This window comes from Nansenia antarctica (genome assembly GCF_963989245.1).
Source record: "Nansenia antarctica genome assembly, chromosome: 19".
Classification (NCBI taxonomy): Eukaryota; Metazoa; Chordata; class Actinopteri; order Argentiniformes; family Microstomatidae; genus Nansenia; species Nansenia antarctica.
Genome location: NC_137692.1, coordinates 1,303,044 through 1,328,094, shown reverse-complemented (window position 1 = coordinate 1,328,094; position 25,051 = coordinate 1,303,044).

Here is a 25,051-nt window from a genome sequence, read left to right as displayed (position 1 = left end):
CACTAGGACAGCGACGTTTTTTTACCTACTTTTAGCGCGACGAGGTGTCGAATCACACGACCACTCTTCACAATGGGAGAGTGTGAACTGACGCACAAAGATCGCTGGATGGCGATGTCACACAAGAAGAGAAAATGACAAGATCACTAGGCTACCTCTAAAAATGCATATAAAGTTCCTATGCGCAGAGAAGCAGAGAAGTGGGGAAATTATATATATGGAGAGGAGATTGATTGTGACTGCGGGAGCTTTACTAATGAATGAAAGTTGATTATCATTATTAAAAAAGAAAAGTAATAAATATTGCAATATTGTGTTATCATAATTATGAGCTTCACAGTGATAAAGTCTGTTTATTTGTTGTGAAATTCGCCGGTAACGTCAGCCTGTCTGCCCCTGCAACTGCTATATTATATGTTATTATATGGAATGGCTGAATATGTTCATTCTTTTTATTTTGATTACATTATATAATTGTATTTGGTATAATGACAAATACTTGAAACTTGAATGATCTCACAGGAGCGCGTGCATGCACGGTAAAGTGGAGAGGAGATTGATCCGGACTGCAGGAGTTTTCATTAGGCTACTAATGAATGATGATTGATTATCATTATTAAAAAAGAATAGTAATAAATATTGCAATATTGTGTTATCATAATTATGAGCTTCACAGTGATAAAGTCTGTTTATTTGTCGTGAAATTCGCCGGTAACGTCAGCCTGTCTGCCCCTGCAACTGCTATAATATATGTTATTATATGGAATGGCTGAATATGTTCATTCTTTTTATTTTGATTACATTATATAATTGTATTTGGTATAATGACAAATACTTTAAACTTGAATGATCTCACAGGAGCGCGTGCATGCACGGTAAAGTGGAGAGGAGATTGATCCGGACTGCAGGAGTTTTCATTAGGCTACTAATGAATGATGGTTGATTATTATAATAAAACAAATAATAGTAATAAATATTGCAATATTGTGTTATTATAATTATGAGCTTCACATAGATGCACAAGCCTGCGACTGCTGTAAGCTTAGTAAGCGGGAGAGCCGTCTTTGAAACCCGCTTGGCTGCCCCCAACTCTCTCTCCTGCCTGGATGGACCACAACACACGCACACTTTATTTGTCAAATACACGCTCTTGCGTGTTTCCATTCATGATGATATGTTTCTGTAAATTCATATATATATCCTATTGCATTATTTGAAAATTTACAGCGCTATAAATAGTGTCATTCAATGCACAACGCGACTTCACTAGATCTGTCGAATAAAATGAAAAATTCTGAGTGGGACTGCTCAGAAAAAACAATAATACATTATATACTGTAGGTCTATTATAAATATCCGTTCGTTATATAATATTCGTACAAGCTGTGTTGACCAGGTATCGAGACACAACAGCAGGGGAGGGGTGGGGGAAGGGAGGGGAGGGAGGGGTTACATCACCCTCTGTAGAACATCTTCTATCTAATCGGCGCACTGTGCTAAAATGCAATGCAAACAAAACAACACAGGACAGACAGCAGTGCAGTGATGCGTTTTATATTATATTCTTTGAACAACAGAACGGGACAGGCGCCAGAAACTGCCATAATATACCATACATATATCTGCCATATATCGTACCTCCGTTTTATATTGAGAAATATGATGATAAATACATATAGGGCGGAGGTATGCTATGTGGTGTGTGGCTAGATATTTTCATGTAGCACTGTGACTGCGGGGGAACCCGATGTCTTTGTTCATTGATCGGAAACGATCGACAGCCATCAACACTCCCCCCATCAAGCGCATGTCTTATTGAGTCAACACGAGTTGACTCGCTGCAACGAGACAGACTGATACACACCACACCTCTGCCATATCATACATCGGTCCCACATGTATTTATTTACCATCATATTTTTCAATATAAAACGGTATGATATGGCAGATATATATGGTAGCCTACATTGCAGTCGTCCCGCAGTTCTAGTAGATCGCCGACATCATGTTATTTGATGTACACATTTCACGGCAAGATAATTCCGATTTGTGGCAAACACCTAACAATTGTTCGTTCACTAAACATTATAACATGAACACAGTTATAGCACCAGTTCCTAGCACCTAGTTTCCTAGCACCAGGGGAGCCCCCCCTCCCAAATTTCGTTGTTTGGTACCTGTACTATATCAATGACAAATAAAGACCATTCATTCATTCATTCATTCAAACAATGACAGTTACAGTCTCGCTCAAACTGTAGCGAGATTAGGAGACTACTAATTGAGAAAAAGAAAAGAAAATACATGAAAGAAAGGAGAGAAAGAGTACAGAATGATAAATCATTCAGAATGTTATTGGTTTTAATATTTCACAATCTGCCAGAATAAGCACGCTCCCTCGCACGCCCAGCACATCATTTTTGATGCCGCTAATGTGTGTAATGAAAAGTGTGACAATGTTGAAAGACATGATGTCATAATCAAAATATAAAACCTGGTTGGATAAAATAAGATTCTGTTGTGATTGTGTTGACATTGTTGTGATGTCAAAAGAGATCTGTGGATTATTATTTATACATAGTGGTCTATATTTATATAGTGGTCTAAATTTGTTTTATGCAACAAGGAGGAGAAAATGGTTACAGAAACACACCGTTGAAACGTGGTGGAGCGGGGGGAACCCGATGTCTTTGTTCATTGATCGGAAACGATCGACAGCCATCAACACTCCCCCCATCAAGCGCATGTCTTATTGAGTCAACACGAGTTGACTCGCTGGAACGAGACAGACTGATACACACCACACCTCTGCCATCGGTCCCACATGTATTTATTTACCATCATATTTTTCAATATAAAACGGTATGATATGGCAGATATATATGGTAGCCTAGGCTACATTGCAGTCGTCCCGCAGTTCTAGTAGATCGCCGACATCATGTTATTTGATGTACACATTTCACGGCAAGATAATTCCGATTTGTGGCAAACACCTAACAATTGTTCGTTCACTAAACATTATAACATGAACACAGTTATAGCACCAGTTCCTAGCACCTAGTTTCCTAGCACCAGGGGAGCCCCCCCTCCCAAATTTCGTTGTTTGGTACCTGTACTATATCAATGACAAATAAAGACCATTCATTCATTCATTCAAACAATGACAGTTACAGTCTCGCTCAAACTGTAGCGAGATTAGGAGACTACTAATTGAGAAAAAGAAAAGAAAATACATGAAAGAAAGGAGAGAAAGAGTACAGAATGATAAATCATTCAGAATGTTATTGGTTTTAATATTTCACAATCTGCCAGAATAAGCACGCTCCCTCGCACGCCCAGCACATCATTTTTGATGCCGCTAATGTGTGTAATGAAAAGTGTGACAATGTTGAAAGACATGATGTCATAATCAAAATATAAAACCTGGTTGGATAAAATAAGATTCTGTTGTGATTGTGTTGACATTGTTGTGATGTCAAAAGAGATCTGTGGATTATTATTTATACATAGTGGTCTATATTTATATAGCGGTCTAAATTTGTTTTATGCAACAAGGAGGAGAAAATGGTTACAGAAACACACCGTTGAAACGTGGTGGAGCGGGGGGAACCCGATGTCTTTGTTCATTGATCGGAAACGATCGACAGCCATCAACACTCCCCCCATCAAGCGCATGTCTTATTGAGTCAACACGAGTTGACTCGCTGGAACGAGACAGACTGATACACACCACACCTCTGCCATATCATACATCGGTCCCACATGTATTTATTTACCATCATATTTTTCAATATAAAACGGTATGATATGGCAGATATATATGGTAGCCTACATTGCAGTCGTCCCGCAGTTCTAGTAGATCGCCGACATCATGTTATTTGATGTACACATTTCACGGCAAGATAATTCCGATTTGTGGCAAACACCTAACAATTGTTCGTTCACTAAACATTATAACATGAACACAGTTATAGCACCAGTTCCTAGCACCTAGTTTCCTAGCACCAGGGGAGCCCCCCCTCCCAAATTTCGTTGTTTGGTACCTGTACTATATCAATGACAAATAAAGACCATTCATTCATTCATTCATTCAAACAATGACAGTTACAGTCTCGCTCAAACTGTAGCGAGATTAGGAGACTACTAATTGAGAAAAAGAAAAGAAAATACATGAAAGAAAGGAGAGAAAGAGTACAGAATGATAAATCATTCAGAATGTTATTGGTTTTAATATTTCACAATCTGCCAGAATAAGCACGCTCCCTCGCACGCCCAGCACATCATTTTTGATGCCGCTAATGTGTGTAATGAAAAGTGTGACAATGTTGAAAGACATGATGTCATAATCAAAATATAAAACCTGGTTGGATAAAATAAGATTCTGTTGTGATTGTGTTGACATTGTTGTGATGTCAAAAGAGATCTGTGGATTATTATTTATACATAGTGGTCTATATTTATATAGTGGTCTAAATTTGTTTTATGCAACAAGGAGGAGAAAATGGTTACAGAAACACACCGTTGAAACGTGGTGGAGCGGGGGGAACCCGATGTCTTTGTTCATTGATCGGAAACGATCGACAGCCATCAACACTCCCCCCATCAAGCGCATGTCTTATTGAGTCAACACGAGTTGACTCGCTGGAACGAGACAGACTGATACACACCACACCTCTGCCATCGGTCCCACATGTATTTATTTACCATCATATTTTTCAATATAAAACGGTATGATATGGCAGATATATATGGTAGCCTAGGCTACATTGCAGTCGTCCCGCAGTTCTAGTAGATCGCCGACATCATGTTATTTGATGTACACATTTCACGGCAAGATAATTCCGATTTGTGGCAAACACCTAACAATTGTTCGTTCACTAAACATTATAACATGAACACAGTTATAGCACCAGTTCCTAGCACCTAGTTTCCTAGCACCAGGGGAGCCCCCCCTCCCAAATTTCGTTGTTTGGTACCTGTACTATATCAATGACAAATAAAGACCATTCATTCATTCATTCAAACAATGACAGTTACAGTCTCGCTCAAACTGTAGCGAGATTAGGAGACTACTAATTGAGAAAAAGAAAAGAAAATACATGAAAGAAAGGAGAGAAAGAGTACAGAATGATAAATCATTCAGAATGTTATTGGTTTTAATATTTCACAATCTGCCAGAATAAGCACGCTCCCTCGCACGCCCAGCACATCATTTTTGATGCCGCTAATGTGTGTAATGAAAAGTGTGACAATGTTGAAAGACATGATGTCATAATCAAAATATAAAACCTGGTTGGATAAAATAAGATTCTGTTGTGATTGTGTTGACATTGTTGTGATGTCAAAAGAGATCTGTGGATTATTATTTATACATAGTGGTCTATATTTATATAGCGGTCTAAATTTGTTTTATGCAACAAGGAGGAGAAAATGGTTACAGAAACACACCGTTGAAACGTGGTGGAGCGGGGGGAACCCGATGTCTTTGTTCATTGATCGGAAACGATCGACAGCCATCAACACTCCCCCCATCAAGCGCATGTCTTATTGAGTCAACACGAGTTGACTCGCTGGAACGAGACAGACTGATACACACCACACCTCTGCCATATCATACATCGGTCCCACATGTATTTATTTACCATCATATTTTTCAATATAAAACGGTATGATATGGCAGATATATATGGTAGCCTACATTGCAGTCGTCCCGCAGTTCTAGTAGATCGCCGACATCATGTTATTTGATGTACACATTTCACGGCCATTTCTACCTGACAGCGCCCACGCTGAGCGCTCCGGCGACCTCCTATTCACTTTCTACTTTTTTTAAATATATATTGGTGTTCATATTAATTACCATACTTTTTACTTGGAAGAATTGACGTGAACATTGCAAGTAAATAAAAATGTTACTTGAATTATCTGTCTCTCTGTGTTCGTTTGTAGTAGAAATATCACATCTGATATATCTATGTAAATAGATTTCACTGCAACATGAACACACTTCATTTTCACTTTTCACAACAGCTATTTTCATTTCATTTATAATGTGCAGTAAACAAACAAAATAATGTATACTCTCTGCAATTGGCTACTATACAATGGTGCCAAAATCAACTATCCAAATATGAATCTGCGTATATCTATGTACAACCCTGTTGTAGCCTATTATTATCATGGTCGACATGAGAATTGTTGGCTACTTCATATCACAACTGAACATTCATATCAGAATCAGAATCAGAAGACTTTTATTGCCATGACATTTAAACATGTTAGGAATTTGGTTTGGAACAATGGAGCACGGTTTACAGCAGGATAGGTGCAAGACAGGACAAGACAGTGCAAACCAACATCAAAGTGCAAGAGTCATAATTAATATAAATATAAAGTGCAGAGATCAAGTGTTCATATCCAGACAGTCCAAAGCTCTCTGGGTGGGGGTGGAGGGAGGGTAGATATATATATATATATATATATATATAGCCTATAGCATTATTTGAAAATTGACAGCGCTGTACAGGCATAATCATCAAAAAAGACATTATATACAATATTATAAATATCCGTTTGTTATATAATATTTGTTGATGAACTACTTTGCTGTGGTACCTATGTAATACCACACAGCTTGATAGGTACATACTGTGCAGTGTATCATTCATAACTGTACATAGGCTACACATATCATAATATCTTATCACTATTGCATGGAACTTGGGTGAAAAAAAAACCTCAGCTCCAACAAATCTGAAGGGATTGTAAAAGTCATACTGTACAGTTTATCATTTTCATAACTGTCTGTACATATACATATCTTATGTATCACTATTGCTATATATAGCCTATATATAAACACATTATGTTACAAATATCAGTCTTATCCACTGTATCTAATTCAGCACTGAAGCCTGAAGGTTGAGCACAGTGTGTGCCCCCTTGCTACCTCTGCTGATATAAAAGAGAATTGCAGCCTTGGAGAAAAATATGGCAGCCGAATCCCAAGGCAAATACACAGACACACACAGAAATACTGCAAAATCGCTTTATACTAACTCGATTTTGAAAATGTAAAGATGCTGGGTGGTAGAACGCACATATCTAGGAAAAGTCATGAAAGGAGGGTCCTGAAATTTGATCGAGTGCAAAGGTAGATTTTTTTTTGTACTCACTGGTGCTGTTTAACACCTCACGGCTGTTCTAGTGTTAAAGAATGCCTGATACCTGAATTGCCTGAATTCATTATGCCATCAATCCTAACCAGGGCTCCTGGGCCTCTGGAATTAAAACTGCCCCAAAACATGACTGACCCACCACCTATTTCACAGTGAGTATGAGGTGAAAACATGACTGACCCACCACCTATTTCACAGTGAGTATGAGGTGAAAACATGACTGACCCACCACCTATTTCACAGTGAGTATGAGGTGAAAACATGACTGACCCACCACCTATTTCACAGTGAGTATGAGGCGCTTCTTCTTGTAAGCATCTCTGTTCCTACACCAAACATGCCGATGCTGTATCTGACTGTTTAATGTTGGTCTCATCTGACCAGATCTGTACCAGTCATAATGTAAACGATGTTTGGCAAACTCCAAGCGCTTTCTTCTGTGTCTTGTGGTCAGAAAAGGCTTTCTTCTAGCAACACTTCCAATGAGGCTGTGGTTATGGAGGTGGCGTCTGATGGTGCTTTTTGAAACCTGGTGACCCCGAGATGCCACCAAGGCCTGCAATTCTTTCACTGTGATCCTTGGGGATTGTATTGCTTCTCTCCCCATTCTCCTCAGTATCCTGGGGGGGGGGGCAAGATGCAGTTGCATCCTCTACCCATGAGGTTTTCAACAGTTCCATATCTTTTGAATTTTTTTATAATTGCTCTGACAGTGCTCAGTGGTATATTCAATCGTTTGTGAATTTTCTTGTAGCCATTACCACATTTATGAAGGTCTACGACCATCTGCCTCTTTTGAACTGACAATTATTTTTCTTCATGGTGTTGGATGACAAAGGGATATTGCATGTGTGTTGGATGACAAAGGGATATTGCATGTGTGTTGGATGACAAAGGGATATTGCATGTGTGTCTAATTGTTATACCCTAGTGAAAGAGGAAGTGATGTAATCACTCAATACAGTTCCTTAACACAGATAAACTTAAATAAGTGGAATTTAATACCTGGTTTAATTTCGGTAGGTGTTATTTACAATAATCTGTAAGGGTGCCAATAATTGTGAAACATTGATTTGGAGGAAATGTATTTTTAATTAAATCAGTAAATTATTTTTGTTGGTTCCAATGGAACATTAATATAGCACAGTATTTATCACATGTTGGTATTTTGAGTTTGTCTATAAATATTGTTTTGAATTTTTTGGAGTATTGTTTGTTCATTTTCTGTCATCAGTACATTTTTGAGCCCAATGTATTCTTGTTTTTTGTCTGACAAAATATTTCTTCTTACCAAGCAAATGTTATCTTATAGCATTTCACTTATTTCAAGCTTTGTTGTCCTTAATTATCTTAATGAGATATTATAACTTGTTACAAGAGATTGCATTACTTAATGCTTGAAATTCAAATTACCAGAATTATAAAGTTGTTTGATCAACACTGACAAGTACAAAACTGCTTTGTCAAGTCAGAATTCCTTATTTCAAGCATGTTATCCTCTTCTTCTCTTCACATATATTAAGATAGACAGATAAGGACCAAATGGAATTCAGTGTTATTGTCTTATATGCAGCATAGTAATCATGTCGATAACATACACAGGTACAGAACAAAGTACACATTTCATATCTGGGGAACACACTGAGTCATTTTAATTTGTTACACAGTTCTATTACATCCCCAAGATGGTATTTGACTTGTACATACATTTGGGCCTTGTTGCTATTGTGTAAAGAGGTCAAATCAACCAGCTTTTCAGCACCCACTAACTCAGTGGCATGTGCAAGGTGTGGGACCTCAACTTGATAAGCCATGACATTTCTATCAAAGCGTATAGTTTGAAATGGTTGTTATTCCAAACAACAAAGCCTAGAATTGACAAGAAATATGTTTTTGACGAGTCCAAATTCTGGCATATTATTCGATACTTTGGCAAAGATCACAGACTTCTGAGTTATTATTACCATTGATCACAAGCCATTTGTACGGAGCCTACACAGCCCCGGAGAAAAATAAAATAAAAGATCCTCTGTCACTTCCAGGGCTCCGTCCATTTGACTGATGGAGCATGGTTTACTTCATTGGAACCTAGGAAGTCCCTACATTTTCTTCTTATCTTCCGAAACAGGTCCCTTTCATTTGACATGTAAAAATGTGCCCAAAATTGTAAGTAGGCCTATGGGTCTTTCGGTTCTGTACGAGTGTGTACCGAATGAATGCAGCGTTGTTTTAACCACTGCATGTGCAGAACTTTATGTTAGTAATCTCAGCCACTACGCATGCGCACACACGCCAAGGAGAGATTGCCAGAAGTTAACAGCATAGTTAGCTGAGCCCAGCGAACGCAGATAAACCAGAGTTTGAAGTTCCTCCAGTAACCTTAAAGAGTCCTGTTTGCATGACGTGTTATTGCGCCTTTCAGCTTACATATCCCAAGTTCATTGCTACACACATTGACTAGGGTTGCACGATACCATTATTTTTCATTTTCGGTCCCGATAACAGAACTGTGTGTTGTGTTATTATAAGACGGTTTAAAGCAGTTGAAGTTACATTTGTACCAAAGGCCTTTGTTGTTTGTGCATTCTTTGTTCTGCCCATATGCAGCCTCTGGATATACTGGATAGTTCTCAATAAAGACATGAAAAGAAATGAGATTCATTCTTTCTTTAAGCAAGCCAATCTCATTTCTAGTAGTAGAACAAGTACATTTATCTCATTCAGATGGAAGCATACAACCATGTTATCCTATGTAAATTCCAGGGTATACAGGTGCTGGTCATATAATTAGAATATCATCAAAAAGTTGATTTATTTCAGTAATTCCATTCAAAAAGTGAAACTTGTATAATGTATACATTCATTCCACACAGACTGATATATTTCAAGTGTTTATTGCTTTTAATTTGTATGATTATTACTGACAACTAATGAAAACCCCAAATTCAGTATCTCAGAAAATTCGAATATTGTGAAAAGGTTCAATATTGAAGACACCTGGTGCCACACTCTAATCAGCTAATTAACTCAAAACACCTGCAAACGCCTCTTCTTATCCACCTCATTTTTCTGGTTTTCTGCTCGAAATGACATGCCCACAGTGAATATAGAATATCTCCACAATCACAAGGGCCTTCATAATGATCTTGTTATCAAATGAAAGCTAACACCTGTGGGGTGGCTATATAAGTGTCAGAATCAAAATCTATGTTACTGTGTCAGAGTAAATAGAGCTAGAACATTATAAAACATCTCAAATTCAGTCTCCGCCTAAAAAAACAACAGCTTTTACAGTGAATATCACCTTGGAAACCTGATGACCAAGCCCAAATCATCTAGGAATCAGTACTCCAGGGTCTTATTAGTACTTGTGCCAAAGTCGATGCTAGTAATGTGAGCAAATGCAACTTTGTACCTGTTTTAGTACAGGTATGTTTAGGCGGACACCTCCAGGTGCTGGTCATATAATTAGAATATCATCAAAAAGTTGATTTATTTCAGTAATTCCATTCAAAAAGTGAAACTTGTATAATGTATACATTCATTCCACACAGACTGATATATTTCAAGTGTTTATTGCTTTTAATTTTGATGATTATTACTGACAACTAATGAAAACCCCAAATTCAGTATCTCAGAAAATTAGAATATTACTTAAGACCAATACAAAACAAGTTTAAAAAAATAAATGTTGGCCAACTGAAAAGTATGAACATGGAAAGTATGAGCATGTACATCACTCAATACTTAGTTGGGGCTCCTTATGCCTGAATTACTGCAGCAATGCGGCGTGGCATGGAGTCCATCAGTCTGTGGCACTGCTCAGGTGTTATGAGAGCCCAGGTTGCTCTGATAGTGGCCTTCAGCTCTTCTGCATTGTTGGGTCTGGCACATCGCATCTTCCTCTTCACAATACCCCATAGATTTTCTATGGGGCTATGGTCAGGTGAGTTTGCTGGCCAATTAAGAACAGGGATACCATGGTCCTTAAACCAGGTACTGGTAGCTTTGGCACTGTGTGCAGGTGCCAAGTCCTGTTGGAAAATGAAATCTGCATCTCCATAAAGTTGGTCAGCAGCAGGAAGCATGAAGTGCTCTAAAACTTCCTGGTAGACGGCTGCGTTGACCCTGGACCTCAGAAAACACAGTGGACCAACACCAGCAGATGACATGGCACCCCAAACCATCACTTGCCCGACGGTGGCACGACGGTGGAAACTTTACACTGGACTTCAAGCAACGTGGATTCTGTGCCTCTCCTCTCTTCCTCCAGACTCTGGGACCTTGATTTCCAAAGGAAATGCAAAATGTACTTTCATCAGAGAACATAACTTTGGACCGCTCAGCAGCAGTCCAGTCCTTTTTGTCTTTAGCCCAGACGAGACGCTTCTGACGCTGTCTCTTGTTCACGAGTGGCTTGACACAAGGAATGCGACAGCTGAAACCCATGTCTTGCATACGTCTGTGTGTGGTGGTTCTTGAAGCACTGACTCCAGCTGCAGTCCACTCTTTGTGAATCTCCCCCACATTTTTTAATCGGCTTTGTTTCACAATCCTCTCCAGGGTGCGGTTATCCCAATTGCTTGTACACTGTTTTCTACCACATCTTGTCCTTCCCTTCGCCTCTCTATTAATTTGCTTGGACACAGAGCTCTGTGAACAGCCAGCCTCTTTAGCAATGACCTTTTGTGTCTTGCCCTCCTTGTGCAAGGTGTCAATGGTCGTGTTTTGGACAACTGTCAGGTCAGCAGTCTTCCCCATGATTGGATAAGGAGCCCCAACTAAGTATTGAGTGATGTACATGCTCATACTTTCCATGTTCATACTTTTCAGTTGGCCAACATTTAAAAAAAAACTTGTTTTGTATTTGTCTTAAGTAATATTCAAATTTTCTGAGATACTGTATTTGGGATCTTCATTAGTTGTCAGTAATAATCATTGAATATTTATTTCCCCCACTGTATGTATATAAACACAGAGCATAGCTATCTTGTCATCATAATTGACAGAAATTGCAGCCTCTTCAGTTTCAGCATGGCAGACTTGCAATGTACACTGCATGGTATTAAACACTGAGGTGGGTAATTGCTCTCACTTGTAGATTGCTTTTGCTTTCCTTTGAGCAAACACCCCCCTATGAGTGACATAAGAAACTTGTCTTGGTTGGGACCAGATATCCTAATTTCCATGGAAACATTATGGCACAGGGAATTAGAAGACACTGTTCCTTGGATGCTGCCTATCCTAATGGATGCTTCAAATTATACCAAAAGCACAGTAGCATCATTTCACATATGTCTTTGTATCTAATTAGATTTCCCCCCTCTGTGTTGGGATATAGAAATTGGAAGTAAGCTAATATATAATTTGCGAATAAACATAATGATTGTATCCTGCAGGCATAAAACACACAAACTGAGCATGGCTCATTGCTTTTATATACAGTATTATGTACAGTGAGTTCAGGCGTAAGAGCCTATAGCTAGATTGACATATTTAGACTTACTGTATATAGTTCCTATAGGCCTCCACAGTAATCAACTAAATGATTAAATATGAGGTATACAGAGAAGGACTTATTTTAACAATGTTTAGTCAATGAGCAACTTCAAAGTTATTTCGAACTAAAACAAGGGGAGAGCAGCCAATCTCAAGCAATCAGTATCCCACCAACAGCGCAGAGCTAAGCACTTCTCTATCTACATACTCATATTCCCTTGGGCTGATGCCTTTACCTCAAATAGCTCTGTGGATGGAGCGCAAACACACTGTTAATGTAACACTAATGATGAAGACATCACAGCGGCTGAAAGCAAGCTAGTGCCACAAGCTGTGTGTGGGGAACGACAACGACTAATATTATCAACATGGCTCAAAAACACATCTTCTGTGTACCAGTAGCCAGCAGGGAGCTGGGGGAGTGTGTCTCTGGCCTGTGACTTGTCTTACACTCTCCCGCAATGCCCTTAAAATGGAGACACAGCAACAACTGGCGAGAGCCATGATACAGAAAGTACTGAGGGACTGGCCCTGTATTCTGCATGAAAACATGTCTTCTGTCGACTCTCGCCTTGCAGGTTTGAAACAAGAACATTGTTCTGTATGTGAGTCGGGCCGCTTCTTGTCTGTTTCTGACGAGTGTTTTTGTCTCCGTTCCTCTGAGCGCACCGGGAGAGACGGAGAGCTACGCCGGGGAGTGCTTGGGAGTGCTTGGCGACGCCAGCGGCCAGCTCCAACCTCGCATGCCCACGGCAACAGAACCAGGTTGCGCCGCTGTCAGACCCTCGCTGATCTCTGCGGAGGACGAGGCGACCCGAAAACGGGCGCCAGCGACCTGCACACAATAGCCTGCTCATACTACAGCATGCGCTCGTACTATTAGAGTGCGCTCACACTACAGTGGGTTTGATTGATCGTTGGATTTTAATAGACGACACGGGGGAAAAAGATCGCCCCAAACAGAGACGGATCAACTGCCTGGGGGCGGAGCCTGCCGAGTCTTCCTCGTTCCAGGGTCTTAAAAAGCCTTACAATCCAGCAATCCGATTTATAAGGCCTAAAAAGGTCTCAAGTTTCAGTTGTTAGGTCTAAGAAATTAGGTGCTAGGTCCAAAAAAAATGTATTAGCTTGTTGTGCAAGGAAATCAGTCCGACCACATCTATTTACGTGGAAATTATTCAAGCTGGAACCAAAAGAATGCAAATTCGGGAGAAATTATTGGCGGGTTATCTACGGCACGTTGACAAAAAGCTAACATACGGTGACGCAAATAGGTCTAAAATGATATCCAAAGAGGTCTAAAAGGGTCTTAAATTTGATTTGTTGAAACTTGTAGGAACCCTGTCGTTCTCTCAGAACACTTGAGTTTTTTTCCGGCCCAACTGGAGAGGGGAGGAGGACACTCCCTGGTTGGACGCCGGGTGCACAAACTAAATATTTTCCCACAAACATTTATTCTTGCTGTATTTTCAGGGTTATGTGACTGTGCCATCCATTGGCCAAAAGTATCTTATTGGGGACTGGGTGGGCTATAGGGGGGACCATTCAAAACATTTGGCTTCGTCCAGAGACTGGAACCCTATGCTGTCCTATAGCTGCCCCCGTTGTTTTCAACATGCTCGAAACCTAATTTGCAGAGTGCAATCTGTGTGTGTGCCATCCAGGTTGCCCGAGTGTGAAAGGGGTGCTTTGCTGTCTAGTGGTCTAGTTCTCTGAGTGTGCTCCTAGTTTGATATCCTAGTCACGTCTGCAGTGCTGCTTAGTGTGACTTCTTTACCATTGTAGGGATTGGGGTCTGTGTTGGCAGAGGACAGTGGCGGGGGGGGGGGTTAGTCTGGGGGAATACCATTCAGTTGGTGAAGAAGCCCTATTCCACTTCCTGTGTTTGTATCAGTGCCCCCTTATATGATGTTTTTTTTAAGTTTGAGTATTTAATAAAGTTGTGTTTTTCTTACTCCTGCCTGTTTGTGTCTTGTTTGTGAACGTGGGGGCTCACGAGGATCTGAGGGCGAGAGAGAGAGACATAGACAGAGAGAGAGAGAGAGACGGAGCCGGCGTTCGGCGCCTACTCATAGTCCGGTTGTGTCACTCTCTCACCCCCTCTGGTGACAGAAGGATTAAAGATGAAGGTGGATCATATATGGAGTAATGTATTTTGTCAGATTCCTTCCACCTAAGTTCCCCAGCTCACATAGACCTGGATGGTAATTACAGCATCTGCAATAAAAGGAGAGTGCGTCATCAGCTCCTCGTCACCTCACTTTGCACAGTGTCTCAGATCCAGTCGTCTGAACGACATAAACAGGAGAAAAAGTCAATCCATGCCTTCTGGGCCTTCATTAGCAAATAGATAGGTTACTGCTTAAGCTCGGGGTACTGTCAAAACACGGTCGGCATCTGTGCTGCCTCCCTTTATTAGCAGCCTCTCTGATATCTGTACTTGTAATGAGACCCAATTGGGAGGCCTGCCATACTTATTTACATACTTTACTAATGTGTTGGACTTGACCCACACAACTACACACTGTGGGGGCTGGTTTTCCGGACGAGTTTAAGCCTTCTCCTGGACTAAAAAGCATGCATGCTCAATGGAGAATCCTCATTCAAAATGCTTTTCAGGCTTAATCTGGGTCTGGGAAAACAGGCAAACGTGACATATTTGGTGGTCAGTCATCTCAATGGTGGTCTTTGTCAAAATTGGAGATAAAGAGATAAAGTCTCATTCTAGCATTATTAATGTGTTTAAAAAAAAGGGGAAACAATTTGTTTAATGTAAATTAACAGTATTACTGTAATAATATACTATTAGGTTTATCTTTTGGAAGCTTTAAATGGAGCTTAAGATAAAATATGAACATCATGTATGTTTGTTGATTGTACTGTGATGGGAGACCTCAACTAGCCCTTAACTATCCTGTCCGGTGAACTCTCTCTTTTACCTGAGATTATTTTCGGATTATTCAATGAATACATTTTGTTTTGCCTTTCCATAAACTGGACACATTTTCACCATAGTCAGCATGCCCTGAAAATGTATCCTTATAATATTTGGCAAAGACTCATATTTTGATTTCAGCATCATGGTCGATCATCACCCTAGTTGCTCATAACGTCTGCTTGGATACATCTCTTTATCAAGTCCCCGAGGCCTATGTGTATGTTCGGTGCAGTACATATCTACTTACTGTTCCTATAAGTTGAAGAAGCACTAGTCTGAAACATATTTCATCCCTAGGTATTTCAGACCTCTGCATCTTCTGAAATCAGTGAAAGACTGAACAATGGATACAATAGATATATAACACTAAATGGAAAAATGCATACAAGTGAATTTCCCAGGACTATTTTCTGTCCTATCTGTCCTCCAAAGACTCTTGAGAGTAGGTACAACGAACAATCAGAACATGTGATAAGTGAATTGAAAATCTTTCTGTAAAAGTACAAGTCCTGTGGTAATAGCTGGAGTCCTACAGTAGGAATAATGAGCTTTTTGCCGGGACAGAGCTATGGCCCCAGGAAGAGGGTGCCGTCACAGTACTGAACGTGTGGAGGAATTTAGGGAGTGCAACTTTTTAAACCCCTCAGCTCTCTTAAGTCAGAACTTCATTCGAACATGAAGTAGATTATGAGCACGCAAGCACAGAGACATTAAGGCGTAATATTAGCAATTTGACACTGTGTTTCCACTGAGCTCAACTGAAGCTTTCAAAAGAAAGAGACATGGTATGTGTGTGTGTGTGTGTGTGTGTGTGTGTGTGTGTGTGTGTGTGTGTGTGTGTGTGTGTAAAGAAAGAGACATGGTGTGTGTGCGTGTGTGTGTGTGTGTGCGTGTGCGTGTGTGTGTGTGTGTGCGTGTGTGTGTGTGTGTAAAGAAAGAGACATGGTCAAGAGGGGTGATTTAGAACATGGAATGAAGTCATTTGATGCACGCTACTGTGCCACTTAAAATGTTAGATCTATCAGTCAACCCTCTATTTAATGAGCAATGTAATCAAGCATTCTTCAAGATTGGTCCCATTAAATGCAGCTTTAGATACGTAACGAATGAGACACAGGCCCTAAAACACTGTGGGCCATGTGTAGAGAGACGTACATGTGTGCCCTTAGCCTTCTCTCAACTCTTAGCCTTCTCTCAAGCTGTGGCGCAGGAGGTAGAGCTGCCGTCTAATGATCGCAAGGTTGGCAGATCGGCGGTTTAAGCCCCGTCTGGCCACATGTCGAAGTGTCCTTGGGCAAGACACTGAACCCCAAATTGCTCCCAGTGAGCGGGCCGGCGCCTTGCATGGTAGCTTGCCGCCATTGATGTGTGAATGTGTGTGTGAATGAGAGGCCATTGTAAAGCGCTTTGGATAAAGGCATAGCTATATAAGTGCAGTCCATTTAGTCCATTTACCCCTCCCTTGAAGTGTCAACTCCCTTAAAAATCAGTCCGTCAGTTGAGACTAAAGGCCTGTCCCTCTGCCCCTCAAAAATCCACCACCTTCCGTTGACAATCTAATCTGTGGTTGCATCAGAAGAGGACGGGAGGTAGCTGCCATTATGAGTGAGCAGTACAAAGTTGTTTCGGCATCTGTCTCTCAGTGTAAACAGATGTTTTACTCCATAATCCTGTCCCTCATTCCTCTCTATCTTGCTATTTCTCTCCCTCTTTCTTCCTACCACACTCTCTCTCTCTCCCTCTCTCAGAAGTGCCCTCTGCTGAGGGAGACGTGATAGGCTGTGCCGTAGGCTCCCATGAGGGCACTGTCTGCCGCTGATTGCCTTCCAGCTTAAAATGTTAAGATAAAGTGTTTTTTTCTTCCTTTACTCGTTGCTGAAGGGAGATTGTGCAATGCCTCCTAAGCGATGAGAATGAACGTCTGATGGGACCATCAAGACACCAAATTTAAGCAATCCCAGTCCATGCCTGGTCATTTAGACAGGTAAAGGCGACCCCCTGAGTTTCTTGCTCTGACAGGTGCTCCCTAAGGACCTGCACAGAAAAGGAAATATTTCATCTTTCAACCTAATCCAAAGACTAATGATATTCTTATGATATGACACACCAGAAGAGAGCAGAAACAACAAGAAGAGTTATGAGAAGTTAGAGGGACACACCTATGCTAATGAAGCAACTTCTGAGCTGTTCAATTGAAAGTGCTAATTAGACAGGGATTGGCAAACGGAATTGTGTTTTTGAAATGCTAATTACAATCAGAAGTGAAATTACAGTTGAGACACATGGTAATACAGAGATAGCATTAGAACATGTTACTCTAATAAAAAGGGACTTGCAAGAGGAAGGGTGAAATTAAAAAGAAAGAACATCTGTTGATATCCATGGTTTGGATCTGTAGAGAAGGAAATGCTCAAAGAATGTGCTTGGTACGAGCAGCAGAAAAGCATGGACTTATGGGACTCAATTTTACACATGGATTTGAGACCTGCATTGCCATAGTATTCCTGAGTAATGCAAAACTAATCTGACTATATTGAGCAACTGATTGGTTTTTAGAAATGTGCCTTGTATGAGAAAGCATTTCAGATCAGAAGTGAATGCTAATGTCAGTTTGACAATTTTGCAGTTAGCTTCTATCCAAAACGCAGTTAGCTTCTATGCAACGTGTCTCACCCACTTAGTTTCTCAACATTGTGTCTGGTAAAGAGTTGTGCTATTGTTAGGCAAAAGAAAACCCGGAAATTGTCATTAAATTAAGTTCATGCATTGCTCTTCAAAGTGTGGTATGGTGTACAAATTGCCTATGATACTGACTACTAGGGGTGTAACGGATCACGGATAATCCGTGATCCGTTCGGATCGCCCTCCACGGTTCGGAACGCATGTGTACCGCGGATCAATCGCAAAATCGTTTTTTTTTTTTCTTTCGTTTTTTTTTCCTAACACCAGGGGAGCCGAGCCACCCCTCCTAAATGTCGTTGTTTGGTACCTGTACTGTAGCAATGACAATAAAGACCATTCATTCATTCAAATGTAACCGGTAGAAAAACAATCATGTGCGCTTTATTCTCACTCTCTGCATGCGTACTGAGTTGACAACAACATTCATTCACTCATCTCTGTCCCACTTATATCACGTCATATCACCCGCTAAGCAGCCTGGGTGATTGTGTAAACACACAAAAAAAGTACTCTGTTACGTACTCACTCCACGTGAAGCTGGGAATCCACAGCAACAAGTATCATGGCGAGTGCTAGCAACGTTGGCGAACTGGAAAGGCCTCCCTCGTCATTGAAATCACATGTATGGGAGCACTTTGGCTTCCCTGTTACTTATAATAATGATGGAAGGAGGGAGGTCGATAAGAAATTTACGGTGTGTACCCTCACGTTGCCATGATGGCAAGACGCTACCTGGCTGTGCCGGCTACTTCAGTTCCTAGCGAGAGGGTGTTCTCCACAGCAGGAGACATAGTGACTGCAAATAGGTCTGCCCTCTCCCCAGACAATGTGGACATCCTCATATTTTTGAAAATGAATATGAAGTTATAAGCTTGAGCCTGCTTTGCTTTATTTACTTTTTTTTCTTACCATGTTTAAAGGATTTCACTTTATTATTTAGGTAAAGTTAGGTTTCACTTGGCAACCAGATTGCAGCAGTGATGTTATATATATATATGTTGTTATATATAGATGTTATATATATGTGATATATATCAGTTTTGACATCTTGAATGTTGTTTTTTTGTTTCACTCATTAAAAGTGGTGTTTTTACAGAATTCAAGGAAAATGTTGTTTTTATTAAAAAAAATAAAAATAAAAAAATGTTTTGTGTTGATCCGAAAAATTATCCGATCCGTGACTCAAAATCCGTGACACGATCCGATCCGTGAGTTAGGTGATCCGTTACACCCCTACTGACTACTGTAGGCTATGTTTATCAAGGAGGATCAAACTATTTGTAATATTTTTTTACAGACAGGGTTTTTTCGTTGCATGCACTTAGGGCTGCAACGATTAGTCGACTAGCCACGACTAATCGACCACGAAAAATCGTCGACGCGAAATGTTGTTGTCGACTAATCGCATAAAAAAATATATTTAAAAAAACGGGATTTTTTTTTTTTTAAACGGGAGCCATGCAAGAATCAGCTGGGTAAGTTTTAGCTAACGTTGTTAGCCAACTGGCTAACGTTATATTGTTAGGGTCGTAATGTTTATGTTAGCTTTACTGTTACATGTTGGAAAACAACGTCTCATGGACAGGGCTGTACATGCTATGAGCGTTTGTGCTATTAATTTATTTGCCCTGTGGCACGCATGTGACAGACAGAGGCGCTTGTATGTAACGTTACGTAGCAGGGGTTTTCCATGTTGAAGCCAGGAGAACGCGAGATGAAATGAAGTGAGGGGTGGTCGCTATTAAAATACCAGGTAGTCATGGTGGATGATCATGAATGATGCTTGATAAGTGAATGCTATTTCAATTATGTTGAGTCCACCAGCGAGCTGTCTGTAAGATAAACAGCGCCAAGCGTAGCCTACTAACGTGAGCTGTCTGTAGTCTAGCCAGCAATGCTAGCTAGCCAGTCAACTAGCTCTGTGAGCAGCTGTAGCTTGGCGTAACGTTAGGTTAGATAGCTAGATAAGCCGGATTTATGCTTCTGCGTCGCCATTTACGCGCAGCGAAAAGCCACACGACTAATCGCGACTAATCGAAAAAATAATCGACAGATTAGTCGACTACCAAAATAATCGTTAGTTGCAGCCCTACATGCACTCTATACTGTTCCTGTGGAGAATATACTGAAGTATGGAAACTATTCTGTTGTTTCCCATGTGTTGCTTTCCAGAAAACTGCAATTAATACTTAAATACCATGCCACAGGTCAATCCACGTCTCTCTAGCGTCATGGATGCCGCAAAGCCAAAAACACTATGTGAATCAGTTTGATAATCGGTCTTTGGCCACTTTATGGAGGAGAGAAAAGTGATGGATTTGACAGTGTTCTTTCATTCCAAGCAGAGCTGCAAGGTTGAGGGTGTGGTGAGATGGGAGCTGAGTCTGTCAGTGTTGAAAACACTGATGGTGCTGTGGCAAGATGGGCTATGGTGGGACTACTCAACTAAATAATAAAGTTTCCAGACAACGCCACCCTGGGAGTTTCACCCAGGGAATTCAACAAGGGCACACAGGTTCGTTTCACTCAGTAGGTCAGAGACGTGGTTTAAAAATATAGACACTTTATTTAGATGCTTCATTGGAAACAGCACAGCATTTACAACAAGACATGGCGATAAAAACAAACAAACAACGTCACAGCAACCGAAGTGCATGGAATGCAGATTCCAGACATAAAACTCAAACTTCAGACCATGTGTTAATATACAATGTGTGTGCTGTGACCAGTGTGTTTCCAAATAAGTACATTACAGAGCTAAAATGCGAGATACGGTGAGACAAAGCGGCAGTGCTCCGCGTCGTGGAGCAGGAAGTTGCTTGCTTGTAGCGGGGAGGCTTGACCGGCTAACAACACAACCTAATAGTAAACATACAAATTAGCATTCCCGCGCCACTAAAGGAATATGGTTGAAATGCTAAGCTACATTCAAATACACTCGACCTTCAGAAACTATTCAGGCCCCTTCAGTTTTTCCACATTTTGTTGTGTTATAGACTGCATTTAAAATGAATTAAATAAAAGATGATTTACCATCAATTCACACACAAAACCCCAGAATGACAAAAACAAAAACATGTTTTTTTAAATTTCAGTACATTTATTAAAATTGAAATGTCCCTCCGGTGACAAACATACCCATGATGCAGCTGCCGCTGTTCTTCACACAAGGGATGGTCCAAATACATGGCATGTGCTGGATTTGCACTACATTTAATGCTTTGTCGTAAAACCAAATAAACCCTAACCCAAATTTCCAGATGCATTTGCAGACATTTCTAAAAATAGTTGTTCTCTCTGTCATTATGGGGTATTGTATGTGGATTGATGTCCCCAAAAAAAGATGTAATCCATTTTAAAGTAAGTATAACACAACAACATATGGAAACATGAAAAAGTGAAGGGGTCAGAATCATTTCTGAAGCCACTGTATATTGGAACAGCTTGTCGTTATGCAAACCTTGAAGATAATCTAAGTGTTGTGCTCATGCAAAATCATTATTTAGGCTGAAATTTGTTCATGTGATTTCATGGCTCAATGAAATTAATTTAGTGATTAAACACTCGAGGTCAAGTATTGTGGAAGTGTCTACAGGTTTGTTTTGTGACAATTTTGTCCCATTCTTATGTTATGCATGACTCAATCTATCATGTCCTGATAGAGTATTAGGGCCATGTGAAAAAAACAGTGATGAAAAAGTTATACATTGATTATTATAATTTTTTTGCATGGATAATATTTAAAAATTCAACTTTTTGAGAAAAAAGTGCCATTATTTCGAGAATAAAGTCTAAATGAGAATAAAGTTGCACTTATATTTCAATATTAAATTAGTTTATTGGTTAGTTGGATGCCTCCCTGTTTATGTGCACCACCGTTGCATCATGCCTGAGTTAGATGACCTGGTAAAACTGTAAAATACAAATGAAATCCACATTGTATCACCTAATTTGCGGAACATGGTGGAGGGGGTATTATGGCATTGTTAAATGCCTCCATACTCATTGGATGGCACTTCATCATACAGCAGACAATGACCCCAACACATTGTCATAGCAACTAGGGAGTTTTTCAGGGCCAAAACGTGTGACGTTATTGTTATGCTAAGGATTGGATATTTTCAGAAGCAGAAACCACACAAATGTGGTGTTGGCCTTTTGGCCAAATTTTAAGTAAAGCTTTATTTACATTTAGGTCCGTCAATATTTCCATAATTTTGGCTCTGTATGCCACTAAAATGGACTTGAAATGAAACAATCGAGATGTAATTGAAGTGCAGACTTTCAGCTTTAATTCAAGGGGTTGAACACAAATATTGTATGAAATGTTTAGGAATTGCAACCATTTTTATACACAGTCCGCTGTTTTCGGGAGCTCAAAAGTTATTGGACAAATTAACATAATCGTAAATAAAATGTAAATTTGTAATACTTTGTCGAGAATCCTTTGCAGGCAATGACTGCCTGAAGTCTGGAACCCACCACATGGACATCACCAAATGCTGGGTTTCCTCTTTGCATTCCATCCTGTGATGCTTTGCCAGGCCTTTACTGCAGCTGTCTTCAGTTGTTGTTTGTTCGTGGGTCTTTCTGCCTTTAGCTTTGTCTTCAGCAAGTGAAATGCATGCTTGATTGGGTTGAGATCAGGTGATTGACTCGGCCATTGCAGAATGTTCCAATTCTTAGCCTTAAAAAACTCCTGGGTTGCTTACGCAGTATGTTTTGGGTCATTGTCCATCTGTATTGTGAAGCGCCATTCAATCAACTTTGCTGAATTTGTCTGAATCTGAGCAGACATAATATCCCTAAACACTTCAGAATTCACCTGTCTGCTTCTGTCTTCTGTCACATCATCAATAAACACTAGTGACCAGGGGCGGACTGGGATCAAAAAACAGCCCTGGCATTTGCGACACAACAGCACTATTTCCAAAAGCAACACGCAACACGGATTGTTAACATAAAAAGTCAGAGGACAGATGCCAAACTACCGACATGTTTGCTGTAATTATATGTATTATCAGTAGGCAGTCATCAGTCAATATCTCTTTCAATAGCCTTTTCACACCGAATGTATTTTTTGGTGCTATTTTCGGCCCAATACATGCGAATTTCGGTGCATTCCTACTTCCAACTACACTTGCTCCCTGCATCCAGTTGTTGCACATTAACTGCATCGCTCTCATCAAATTCCCCCATTCAGAAAATGAAAGCAGTGTAAGGTTAACTGCTGTTATAAACGGAATGATGACATGAGGTGCGTGTCCACTGGCGATATAGAGCTGACTACGATAGTTATGGAGATATACTCCAGTTCTATGAGTGGAGCGGAGCCCCATAGGGGAGCTCTGCTCCTATTGGTTTACCCCGCTACCTAAAGCTCTGCTCCTATTGGTTTACCCCGCTACCTAAAGCTCTGCTCCTATTGGTTTACCATAACTATCCTTCTAGATCGTGGAGCTCCGCCCCATAGGGGAGCTCTGCTCCTATTGGTTTAGGGCCCTGGGCATCCGCGATGCAGAACTGCGTGGATGGCCCGGCCGATATAAAATGTTTTGGGCCGCGGTCTGCTGAAATAAGTTATTTTCAATGAAAATCACCAGAGACAAAATTACAAATATATATATACATACATTCTGAGCGGCCCAGAGTCTCCCGGCCCTCCTTGCATTTGCCAGGCTTGCCCGGTGGCCAGTCCGCCACTGCTAGTGACCCAGTGCCATTGGAAGCCAGGCATGCCCATGTCATCACACTGCCTCCACCGTGTTTTACAGATGATGTGGTAAGCGTCGGATCATGAGCCGTTCCAACCCTTTCCATACTTTTTTCTTCCCATCATTCTGGTACAGGAGTTTCACCTGTCCAAAGAATGCTGTTCCAGAACAGGGCTGGCTTTTTTAGATGTGTTTAGGCAAAGTCTAATCTGGCCTTCTATTATTGAGGCTTATGAATGGCTTGCACCTTGTGGTAAACCCATGTGTTCATGTGAAGTCTTCCCTTTATGGTACACTTGGATAATGATATGCCTACCCCCTGGAGACTGTTCTTCACTTGGCTGGATGTTGTGAAGGGGTTTTTCTTTACCATGTAAAGGATCCTGTGATCGTCCACCACTCTTGTCTTCCATGGACGTCCAGACCTTTTTGTGGTGCCGAGCTCACCAGTGTGTTCTTTTTTTCTCAGAATGTACCAAACAGTTAATTTGGCCACTACTAATGTTCCCGCTATCTCTCTGATGGATTATTTTTTTGTTTTTGCAGCCTAAGGATGGCCTGTTTCACTTGCATTGAGAGCTCTGTTGACTGCATGTTGTGCGTATACAGCAACAGCTTCCAAATGCAAATGCCACACTTGGAATCAACTCAGACCTTTTACCTGCTTAATTGATGAAGAATTAATGAAGCAATAGCCCACACTGCCCAAGCCCTTTAATAAAAAAAGCATTTAAATGTTTGTCTCTCAGTGTGTTCGATCGTTTTGGTTTAAAACCGCTGCCCTGCTGTACAAGAAATCAGCTTACTTCGCGCATGCGCTCTGTGATTCCGAGTACACGCTTGTTAAGTCGTGACGTGTTTCCGGGTCCAACGTTGGCTGAGGCGCTGTCTTCGAAATGCCGAAATAATAATAACAATTAATTATATTTATATAGCGCTTTTCCGAGGCTCAAATACCCTGACAATATGGAGAAAACGGGTAAGTGCTGTGTCCCTTGTTGTATGAATAGATCCGAGTCTAAAAAACGATTAAACTGTCA